The sequence below is a fragment of the Hyaena hyaena genome, unplaced genomic scaffold (assembly GCF_003009895.1).
Source record: "Hyaena hyaena isolate Hyena2069 unplaced genomic scaffold, ASM300989v1 scaffold_231, whole genome shotgun sequence".
NCBI classification, from domain to species: domain Eukaryota; kingdom Metazoa; phylum Chordata; class Mammalia; order Carnivora; family Hyaenidae; genus Hyaena; species Hyaena hyaena.
Window position 1 is genome coordinate 277,293 of NW_024080862.1, and position 12,210 is coordinate 289,502.

General features: G+C 42.9%; 1 protein-coding gene across 5 annotated transcripts in view; it reads right to left on the reverse strand.

Moving 5' to 3' along the window:
* Nucleotides 1–12,210, reverse strand: part of DCAF1 (DDB1 and CUL4 associated factor 1) — an 86,811-nt gene that overhangs the window by 72,917 nt on the left and 1,684 nt on the right. For 4 of the 5 annotated variants that reach the window (XM_039243626.1, XM_039243625.1, XM_039243624.1 and 1 more), the window contains exon 1: nt 8,200–8,294. The exons of the other annotated variant lie outside the window; for it this stretch is intronic. The gene's annotated coding sequence lies outside the window, so the exon portion shown is untranslated. Of the gene's footprint in view, nt 1–8,199; nt 8,295–12,210 lie in introns of those variants that run through there. 5 annotated transcript variants of the gene reach the window in all.

The window sequence follows — 12,210 nt, forward strand, 5'->3', positions numbered from 1 at the left end:
TTTGAGATTTACAAAAAAAATTGCAAAGGTAGTATAGAGAATTTACATATACCCCTCAACCAGTTCAGTTTCCCTAATCCACCATATTACTTTATAGCAGCATAATTTCAAAATTAAGAAACCCAACATTGAGGGGCACATGGGTGGCTCAACTGGTTAAGCATCAGGGACCTTCAGTTCTATGCATTGGCATATGTGTCTATCTTAGTGCCAGGACTACACTGTTTTAATCACTGTAGCTTTGTAGTAAGTTTTGAAATCAAAAGTGTGAGGGGCACCTGGGTGGCTCAGCTGGTTAAGACCACATTGGGCTCCACACTGAGCATAGAACCTGCTGAAGATTCTCTCTCCCTCCCTCTTCCTGGCTTGTGCTCTTATTCTGAAAGACAGACAGACCCAACATTGGTACTTTATCATTAAATAAACTTAACTTGATCCAGATTTCACCAGGTTTTCCATTCATGTCCTTTTTCTGTTCCAAGATCTCATCCAGGATACCACATAGTATTTAGTTGTTATGTCTCCCTAGTATACTCTGGTCTACAACAGTTTTTTTAAGTTGTTTCTGGTTTTTTCATGACCTAGACAATCTTGAGGAATACTAGCAATGGGCCTTGGGGGGTGGGGGGAACACAATAATTTACACCAATTTTTTTCAACAGTAAAATTTTATGATGAAGATCTAAAAACTGGGAAAAGCAGCAACAGCAAAATTAATCTCTTAAGACACATCCCAAAAGTGTTAAGAGAAAGATGGCTTTCCTAGTGAACTCTAACAAACATTTAGAGAAAACTAACATCAATCCTCAAATCCTTTCACAACAAAAGATACTTGCTAATCCATTCCATGAAGCCAGCATTACCTTTATGCCAAAACCATATAAAGCCATCACAAAAAAACTACAAATATCCTTTATCAAAACAGATGCAAAAATCCTCAATAAAAGACTAGCAACACGTTAACAGAATTATAGATCATGACCAAGTGGGATTTATTCTAGGAATGCAAAAGTAGTTGAACATACAATACTCAACGTAATATATTAATAGGATGGGGGGAAAAAACGCATGCTCATCTGACAGAGAAAAAAATCAGGTAAAATCCATTACCCCTTTTGTGAAAGAAAAGAAAAAAAAAACAAACTGGGAACAGAAAAGAACTTCTTCAACATGGTAAAGAGTATTTAAAAACCCACAGCAGGGCACCTGAGCAGCTCTGTCAATAAGCATCCAACTCTTGATTTCAGCTCAGATTATAGTATCATGGTTCCTGAGTTTGAACCCCATGTCTGGCTCTGCATGGGCAGGGATTCTTGAGATTCTTGCTCTTTCTCCCTCTCTTTCTCTGCCCCTCCCCCGCTCACTCTCTCTCAAAATAAATAAACTTAAAAAAAAAAAAACCTACCGCTAACATTATACTCAATGGTGAGACTATAAGTTTTCTCCCTAAAAATCACCAAAAAAAGACAAGGATGTCTGCTTTCACACTTACATTAAATGCTGTACTAGAGTTCTAGCCAGAGCAATTAGATAAGAAAAAGAAAAAGCATCCAAGTTGGAAAGAAAGAAGTAAAACTATCCTTACTCACATGTAACATAATCTATATATAGAAAATCCTAAAGAATTCACCAAAAAATGCTAATTAAAAAATTTGAGGAAACTTAGAGTACAAGATCAACACAAAAAATCAGTTGTACTGCTACATGCCAGCAACTAACAATCCAAATATGAAATTAAGAAAACAATTTTGGGGCACCTGGGTTAACTCGGTCAGTTGAGCATCTGACACTTGATTTCAGTCAGTCATGATCCCAGAGTCATGGAATCAAGCCCAATTCCCTCTTAAGGCACCTGGGTGGTTCAGGTGGTTAAGAATCTGACTTCATCTCAGGTCATGATCTTATGATTCAAGTCTGAGCCTCACATCAGGCTCTCTGCTATCAGCATGGAGCCCTCCTTGGGATCCTCTGTCCCACTTTCTCTGCCCTCTCCCACTTGCTCTTTCTCTCAAAAATGAATAAACATTTTTTTTAATTTCATTTATAATAGCACCAAAAATAACAAAATATTAAGGAATAAGTTTAACTCCAAAAAGCACAAGACTTATAAACTGAAAACTACAACATATTGCTGGAATAAATTAGAGAAAATTCAAATACATGAAAAGACACCCTATGTTCACATTATTAGAAGATTTAATATTGCTAAGACAGCAATACTCTCCAAAGTGGTCAACAGCCAATGCAATCCCTATCAAAATCTTAACCTTTTTTTTTTTGTAAAAATGGAAACACTGACAACCAAAACTATCTTTAAAAGAAAATTAGAGGATTCGCATTTCTGATTTCATTTACTTATTTATTTTAATCGGGGAGAGAGAGCGCACACACAGCGCACACATCCAAGCAGGAGAGAAGGGCACTGAGAGAGAATCCTAAGCAGGCTCTATGCTCAGTGCAGAGCCCAATGCAGGGCTTGATTCCACAACCCTGGGATCATGACCTGAGCCAAAATCAAGAGTAGATGCTCAACCAACTGAGCCACCCAGGTGCCCCTCACACTTATAATTTCAAAACTTACTACAAAGCTACAGCGATCAAAATAGTGTGGTACTGGCACTAAAATAGACATATACACCAATGCAACAGAACTGAGAATCCAGAAATAAAAAATTCACATTTATAATCAACTAATTTTCAACAAGTATGCCAGATCATTCAATAGGAAAAGAATTTATTGAAAGACCAGTAGACCATTAATAGAAAGACTAATAGTGTTGAGACAACTGGATATCCACGTGCAAAAGAATAAGGTTGAATCCTTGATTCATACCATCTACAAAAATTAACTCAAAATGGATCAAAAACCTAAAAGTGGAAGCTTAAACTATTAAACTCTTAGAAGTACACATAAAGAGGGGCGCCTGGGTGGCTTAGTCGGTTAAGCGACTTTCGCTTAGGTCATGATCTCGCGGTTCGTGGGTTCGAGCCCCGCGTCGGGCTCTGTGCTGACTGCCAGCTCAGAGCCTGGAGCCTGTTTCAGTCTGTGACTCCCTCTCTCTCTGACCCTCCCCTGCTCACACTGTCTCTCTCCTAGAAATAAATAAAACATTAAAAAAATTTAAAAAAAAAAAAAAAAAGAAGTACACATAAAGGTAAATCTTCATGGCCCTGAAACTGGCAAGGGATTTTTATTTATGACACCAAAAGCATAAGCAACAAAAGAACAAACATATAAACTGGACTTCAATGTTTAAAACTTTTGTGCATCAAGGCATCAAGGGACATTATCAAGAAAATGAAAAGATGACCCATGAAATGGACAAAATATCTGCAAATCATATATCTGATAAGGATCAACTATCCAGAATATATAAATAAAACTCCTACAATTCAACAACAACAAAAAAAACCTGATTTAAAACAGGCAGAGAACCTGAATGGGCACTTCTCCAAAAGATGCTCTATGTCATAAGCCATCAGAGAAATGAAAATCAAAACCACAACAAGATACCACTTACACCTACTAAGATGAGTAGAACCAAAAAAAAAAAAAAAAAAATCAGAAAATAATGAGCATAGGGATACCTGGGTGGCTCAGTCAGATAAGTGTCCAACTCTTGATTTCGACTCAGCTCATTATTCTCCCAGTTTGTGGGATGGAGCCCTGCATTAGGCTCTGCGCTGACAGCACAGAGCCTGCTTGGGATTCTCTCTCTCCCTCTCTCTACCCCTCCCACTCACGCACACATGCTCTCTCTCAAAATAAACATTTAAAAAAAGAAGAAAATAGTGAGCACAGGCAAGGTTGTAGAGAAAATGGAAAGCACACTGCTGGTGGGAACAAAGAATGGCATTACAGCTATGAAAAACAGTTTGGTGCCTCCTCAAAAAGTTTTTTAGAAAGTTAAACAGAGAATTACCACATGACCCAGCAATTCCACAGTAAGGCATATACACAGAAGAACTGAAAAAGATATTTGAAGAAATATTTGTACACAAATGTTCAAAGTTAGCATATTCACAATAACCAAAAGGTGGAAACGATAGCCAAAAGATGTCCCTCAAAGGATGAGTGGATAAACAAAATGTTACAATCATAGAATGCAATATTACTCAGCCACAGAAAGAAACGAAGTACTGATACATACTAGAGCTGTAAAAGAAAACTGAAATGTTCAGGGCACCTAGGTGGTTCAGTGGGTTAAGCATTCAACTCTTGATTTCAGCTCAGGTCATGATCTCACAGTTCGTGAGATAAGCCCCGCATCAGGCTCCATGCTGATGGTGCGGAGCCTGCTTGGGATTCTCTCTCTCCCCCCACTCACTCTCAAACTAACTAAATAAAATTTTTAAAAAATTGAAAATACACTAAGTGAAAGAAGCCAGACATAATTACACATTTTATGATTCTATTTACACAAAACATTCAGAATAGGTAAATCCATCAGAAACCTGCCTACTGGTTGCCAGGGGCTTGGGATAGGGGGAACATATAGTACTATCTAATGAAAATGGGGTAATGAAAACGTCTTGAAACTAAAAGACATTGTAATGGTTGCACAACATTGTTAGTCTACTAAATGCCACTGAATTGAACACTATAAAATGGTTAGTGGTCAATTTATGGTCTGTGAATTTGACCACAATTTTTTTTAAGTGGAAAAAAAAAAGATCAGGAGGTAATGCTGCTTGCTAACTTAAGAGATCAACATAGAACATATAAAGGCAAAGTTTAAGGAAAATATTACATTTAATGAAGGTCAACATAAGGGGCACCTGGGTGACTCAGTTATCAAGCATCTGACTTTGGCTCAGGTCATATCTTGTGGTTCAAGGGTTCGAGTCTCACATCAGGCTGTCGGCTCTCAGCACAGAACCCACTTCAGTCAGATCCTGTCTCCCTCGATCTTAGCCCTTCCCTGGCTCGCACTCACTCTCCTCTCTCAAAAATAAACATTAAAAAAACAAAATAAAATTAATGAGGCGCCTGGGTGGCTCAGCCAGTTGGGTGTCTGACTTCAGCTCAGGTCATGATCTCACAGTTCGTGGGTTCGAGCCCCGTGTTGGGCTCTGTGCTGACAGCTAGCTCAGAGCCTGGAGCCTGCTTCAGATTCTGTGTCTCCCTCTCTCTCTGACCCTCCCCTGCTCATGCTGTCTCTCTATCTCAGAAATAAAATTTTAAAAATAATTTTAAAAAATAAACATTTTAAAATTTTTTCAATAAAATAAAAACTTAAAAAGAAAAAGGTCAACTCAAGGGAACTGAAATACTAAAATTTTAGAGTTCAATTTAGAAACACATATATTCTTTTAGCATCATTTTCAAATTTTCCATTTAATTATGTTTATGAATAACCGTAATTCTGGAAATAACTTTCATTTGCCCAGGCAAAACTTAAACTTGTAACAGACTAAAATCATATCGGGGTGCCTGGGTGGCTCACTTGATTGAGTGTCCGACTTCAGCTCAGGTCACGATCTCACAGTTTGAGAGTTCGAACCCTGCATTGGGCTTTGTGCTGACAGCCTGGAGCCCACTTTGGATTCTGTGACCCCCCTCTCTCTGTCCTTCCCCTCCTCTCAAAAATAAGCATTAAAAATAATATCAACAACTCATCTTATTATCAATGAAAGACTATCAATATAAAATGCTAAAGTTGCAGTCATCTTGTTATGCACAGGACAGTGAAGGTACATTATTCAATTTACCATGTTTTAAACCAAGCTCTTCAAGTGGTATACAGAATTTATGGCCTATCCAAGAGTGACACAATAGTTACCATTTACTGAATATTAATATGGGACAGACATTTGACTAATTTCTAATATTATTCTGAATTTTCATAACCACCCTACCCTTTTTTTTTTTTTAACAGATAATAAAATGGGCTCAGAGAAGTCCCAAGGACCAATTAGTTGGTACTTGGTGGAAAAGGATTTCAAGCATTCATATGTTAACTCTGCAGATATACACGTGAGGTGAGATCTTGGGTCAAGTTATTTAACTTCTCCAAATCTCAATTTCCTTATCTGTGAAGTGGAAACGGTTGTTGTCAGGGTTAAATGGTAATACGGTCCATGCAATGAAATAAAATAAAGGCCCACAAAAAATATGTGGAATGTCCTAAACCTAAAGGTTGCCTGCCAAAGAATTTAGGGATGATGTGTCTGCAACTAACTTCCAAATGGTTCCACAAAATAAGAAACATACACCACACCTATAGACAAAATATAACAAAATATTAGCAATCACTGAATCAGGATGGATAAACAACCGTTTGAAATTCTTCATAAAAGTTAAAAAAAATTAAGAAGCATTTCCTTTACTAATTCAAACCAACTCTCAAATGTCAAATGAGAAAAGCAAAGTGTGCATGCACGCGTGTGTGCGTGTGTGTGTGTGTGTGTGTGTGTCCACTCATGCACACACACCTGCCCCTGGAATAAAAGAGCTCTGGAAGAATACACAAGCACCAGATAATATCCATTACTTTTGTGAAAGTAACAGATTTTCTGAGGGATAATGATAAGAAAAAGATTTTTCAGTACAGGTTATTACTCTAGCTCTACCATTTTTCCAATACTTTGTAACATTTTGTAGCTTTTTAAATCATAAAATCTGTCCTCCCCAAATACCCAATACTTAATGGCCTTATCTGACAGAAACTATACCAAAGCCTAAAATAAAGTCCACGTTATGGACAGATCTCGTAAGGCTAAAATCATGAAACAAATGTCTCAAAGCATTCTTCTTAATTTTTTAAAAAGAGTTTGGAGATACAAGTAAAATTTACCCAATAATAAGGATAACATATAAGATCACATATTAACAATTTTCTATTAGCATCCATAATGACAAAAATAACATGAGGAAATTGATAATAAATCCAACTTCATCCACTCCAAACTATCTTGTGGTTCATTCTACCAGTTTCTTCCTCTATTAAATTTAACTGTACAACAGGAAAACACTGCGCTCAGCAACTACTCAAGAAATTCTGAGCATAAAACTACGTCCTCTATATTCCCTGATTTCTGTATCTATTATGTCCTTAACATTCAAAAATATATCACCACTCAAAAGTAGATAAGACTGCTATATATAAAAATCTTGACAGCGTCAAGAAAAAAATACGAAATCAATTCCTAAAAAGTCTTAATATACAAGCTTATGTAAACCTTAAAGGTAAACTTCAGTACACTGGAAAAAGAAAATTACAGGACATTGCCAATGAACGCTTCACTCTATACATTAACAAAGCGTTTAGAACAGGAAGATGATGCTAATAATTAAAACGTGTATGCTAATTAAAAGGCTTCACTGAAAAGACCGAGTAAAGAAAAACTGAGGCCAATGTGACAGGGACAAAGACAATTCATCTGGAACTCAAAAAGAACCATTATACGCACTCCAAAATTATTCAACAAATTCGAAACCCAAGAGCTAGCACTACAGTAAGAGGAAGTGAGACGGAAACCGTCTAGGAAGAGAAGAGTTAAGCAAATGCCTGTCACCCCAGTTGAAAACGACTATAACCCCCCGGAAATAGGCTCCCGGGAAGCTCGGCTGGCACTCCGAGGTTTGGTTCCAAGCTGTAGGACCCGTACACCTCTCCCTCCACCCCTCCCCTCCAAAATAGGGGTGGGAAGAGTGCCCGGAAAGCTCCGCCCCCCTCGCCCGGTCCGAGAGCCGGGCGGGTGCAAAGGGAGGTGGCACGAGGCCGAGGGAGGGGAGAGCCCGCCCAGGTGACTGGAGCTGGAGGCGGAGACACAGCCAGGGAAGGGGGCCGCCGTACGGCAGGGAAGATGGAGCCCCCCAGCCCGTACGGAACGGAAAATGGGAAGACTGAAAGGAAAAAGGTTGACGAGGGAAAGGGGAGGCACCCCTCCTCCAGGTAGGGACAAGCACACCCCTGCCCCCCACTCCGGCAGAAGAGTTACTCTCAGGAAGCTTCTTTTGCGGACGGGGAGAAGAACGTGGAGGCCCCGCCCCCGAGCCAAGACTCTAGAGGAGGAAAAGTCCTGTCAGGCCTGGGACCAGCCTTCCCGGCGGCCTGGCCCGCCCCCTCCCCGCCGGCGGCCCAGGCAGGTGCCGCCCCTCCCCCAGCCCGGCGCCCACTCTCACTCCCGCCTGACCACGCGCCCTGTCTCCTCTCGGCCCTCCCAGAGATCCGTCTCCCTCCTTTCCTCACTCACCTTCCCGGGCGGTTCCGCCGCTCCCCCCTGACCCCGCCAGCGGCCACAGTTCACACACACCGCCTCAGGTCCCGCACTCACTCTCCCTCACTCACACACAGCGCGACCACAGCTCCAGAGCGGCCCACATATTATGCGTCACTCGCGCGCTACGTGCCGCGCGCGCGCGCGCGCGCCCTGACTTGGCGCGAGGCTCGCTGGCAGGGGGCGGGAGGAAAACGCCAGCGCGAAGGAAGAAAAATCGAAGTGCCCCGCGGCCGCCTGGGAAATGAAGTTCCGCTTCTAGGGGCCGGACCCATCAGTCTTGATTGGCGCTTGAGTAGTTCCTCCCCGCGCATTGACTTCTGGGGTTCATAGTTTTTCCGTCTGGACGCGAACTACTGTGTACTCATTGGGTGCCTCAGAAGGCGGAAACGCATCGTGAGGAACCAGCTCCACCCAAGCCAGCGCTACAACCGCTTGACACCTCAGTAACCTTACTCTGCCCTGTATGACCAGAGTGAGATTCTGTTTTACTCTCTCATTTGCCCCAATATACCTAGAGTATACCATTATCTAGGAAAATATTTCCTACAAGCATATCAGAAAGCACAGCACTCATGAAACAGAAGACACTGGTTTTTCTTTGTCTTTCTTTCTGTTCAAGACCTAACCTGTGGGATCAGTATTTATCCTAGGTCTCATGTGAGACAGAGAAAAGGAAAAAATTAAGAGTCCATAGATTAAGGCAGGGCCATCTAATTTAATTCCTTTATTTTGCAGCTGGGAAAAGTAAGGCCCAGAGAAAGTGAAATGACTTAACTAGCATCCCACACCCAATTAGTAGTGGAACCAAAACGATTCTGGACTCTGACTCAAGTATCCCTTTTTAGGAACATGAAAAATAGATGTGATTCCACAGCTGAGCAAAATCTCTCCCTAATACGATCCTACCCAGCCTTTCTCAAGGATGGGTAGGATCAAGTTTTTATGTATTGCTATGGAGTCCTCATAGCCAACAATTTCACAAGGGGGATCATGGAACCCAGCAAACCTGCCTGCTGCTGTGCTCAGGTGCCATAACTAGTAAGAAGCTAGCCAGAGCCTGGATACTAGGTCTCTTGATTCCATATCCCTTTTTCAAGAAAAGAGACCTCCCTCCTCATTTAATTGTGTAACTTGGAGCAGCTGCTCAGACACAGAATTCTAGACTGCAGGATGGCAGCATCACACACTTCTCACCTCTCTGAAATCCTTTTACCTGCAATGACAGCACAGCTCACTTCTCTGTGCTTTTTTTTCTTTCTTTCTTTCTTTTATTTATTTCTAGGAGAGAGAGAGCGTGAGCAGGGGAGGGTCAGAGAGAGAGGGAGATACAGACTCTGAAATAGGCTCCAGGCTCTGAGCTGGCAGTCAGCACAGAGCCCGACGCGGGGCTCGAACCCACGAACCATGAGATCATGACCTAAGCGAAAGTCGGACGCTTAACCGACTAAGCCACCCAGGCGCCCCTCTCTGTGCTTTTGGAACTTAGCCTATATTAGTAATGGCCACTACCATTTCCTTTGACTTTAGAGCAGGCTCAGTTCTGAGCCAAGTGTTTAACCCACACTTTTTCATATAACCTTCACTACCACCCCACAGGGTAGATGTGGTTAACCACCTATACAGATGAGAAATCTGAGCCCAGAGAGGTGGCCCAAGGAACGGGGCCCAGGTTTGTGCATCCAGAGGCTGCACTCACAACTTTCCTCTACTCATCCTCCAGCACTCCTTCAACTGACTTTCTTGCTGTGCCTCCCTGAGTCATGAACCCAAAATGCATGAGGTTGGCGCATTTAAGCCTTAGATACCCTCCCTCTGTCCATGGTCTAGGTAACACAGCTGTGATTCCCTCACTGGCTGGGGACCTGCAAGAGCCGTTATGAGAACCCAGGGTCCCACTCACCTGCTCCTTGTACAGCCTCAGTCTGCCACCAGATGGCAGTGCTCCCCTTCAGAAGCTCAGGCTGGGGCCCTGGGTCAACTTAAAGGGCATCATAAAGGGACTTTGGAAAAGCCAGGACCCAGAAGGCTGAGGAAGCAGAGCAGGAGCTACACATGGCCTGTAGAGTGGTTCCCTCTAAAACCTTTCCTCCATAATGCCTGCAGCCTCACTACCCCAGCCAACACACACACACACACAGCCACACAATTGACGGCACTCCCAAACTCCCACTCTGGGAAGGGGAGGGGACAGCACCCTAGTTTTCCAGGCTGCATACGCATTCCAAGCATATTCACTGATACATTTCACAGCACAGGAATGTGTGCCAGATACACAAGCATCCACACCAATGTATTGGCACCAGACCTCACAGACAATGTTTTGACATCTAAGCACATGCAAGCACAAATACGCAGATAGTCCAGGCCCACACACCTGGCTTGGTCCAGCACATTGCCCTGAATTACTGGAAAGAGATTCCTTAGCCTCTTTGGAAGAACATCTCTGAACTGTCTTCCCTTGCTCTGCCTGTGCTGAACTTCTCCCTATGGTGTGCCTCAGAAAGCAGCAGCCACCATCCAAAAGTCATGCTTACAGGCCTGCCTGGTGGCAGATAAAGGGCAAGAGCAGCCCATCTCTGGCCCCAATATCATGTTCTACCTGCCCTCACCTCTAAGCATGCCCATGTACTGAAGTAGGAAAATCAATAGCACCAAGTCCTCTGAGCCTCAGGATGCTCGACCCCTTTCTACCACCCCTTCTCTCCAGTCACCTACTTCCAGACTCACCAGATCTGGGTGTTCTCACCAGCCTATCCCCACAATGGTGCCACTGCATTTCCTGGGCCTCCTCCTACAACTCCTTGGGGCCACAAGATGAAGCCACCTATCCCACATCCACCCCTGCTCCACTGTTGGCTGAACAAGACTGCTACTGCAAGTGTCCAAGTGTCACAGGAGCCACCATGGGAAAGTTTAGGGTCTACAGGCTTTAAGGGTCCCCATCTGGACAAAGAGGGAATTCTAGTCATTCATTTGGTGCCTTCCTCCTGCCTGGGGACCTTGGCAGCCCTCTAACAAAATGGAACACTACCCCATTGCCCATGAGGTATGCAAAACAACCACTCCTATATGACAGCATCCACATCCACCCCCTTTTGTTTTGCAGAGGGAAAAAATGAGACTCCACAAAGACAAATTTGAGCCCCACCTTGTGCAGTGGCCACAGTAGCTGTGATCTCCAGAAGTCAGTCCCTGCCTCCTATTCCCACAGATACAGCTTCATAGAGGAGTCTGAGGCTCACGTGAAAATGAAGCAGTGACCATCATCCCCAGCCCCACCCCAGCTCCCACCTACCAGGGTCTCAACAAGATTAAGGAGTCTCCGGAAGAGCCCCATGCAATCTTTAGGATATGCTTGTTGTTGTTGTTTTTTAATATTTTTCATCTGAAATGAAAAGTTAACTGGTCATCCTGGGGCACCTGGGTGTCTCAGTGGGTAAAGCATTCAACTCTTGATTTTGGCTTATATCATGATCTCGTGGTTCATGGGATTGAGTCCTGTGTCATGCTCTGCACTGACAGCATGGACCCTGCTTGGGATTCTATCTCTCCCTCTCTCTCACAAGCACTCTCTCACTCTTTCTTATCAAAATAAATAAACATTTTTAAAAAGTGAACTGGTCATCTTACATTTTATCTGGCAACCCCACCTCAGAACCACTGCTCAGCCCTGGACCCCAAGGACTCCCGATGTGTGGTCCCCAGAGCCTCTCTTAAATCATCTGCAAAATAGTTAGAAGCAAATCAAAACAGCTGTCTCCCAAAGGGTTCATTAGACAGGAGAAGCAGTCAAGGCTCCTTTAGCCACAACCTGATCATGTGAGTGATATTAGGCTCAAATTATTCCCATCCACCCTACTCTCTTTAACCCTATCACTTGTAATCAAGATTTAGAAAATAGTTTTTCCTATTTATTGGGAAGAGTTTGCAGAAGGAGATAGGTCAGCAGTTGAGTCCTGCATGGGAAGAAAATAGACCTGCATC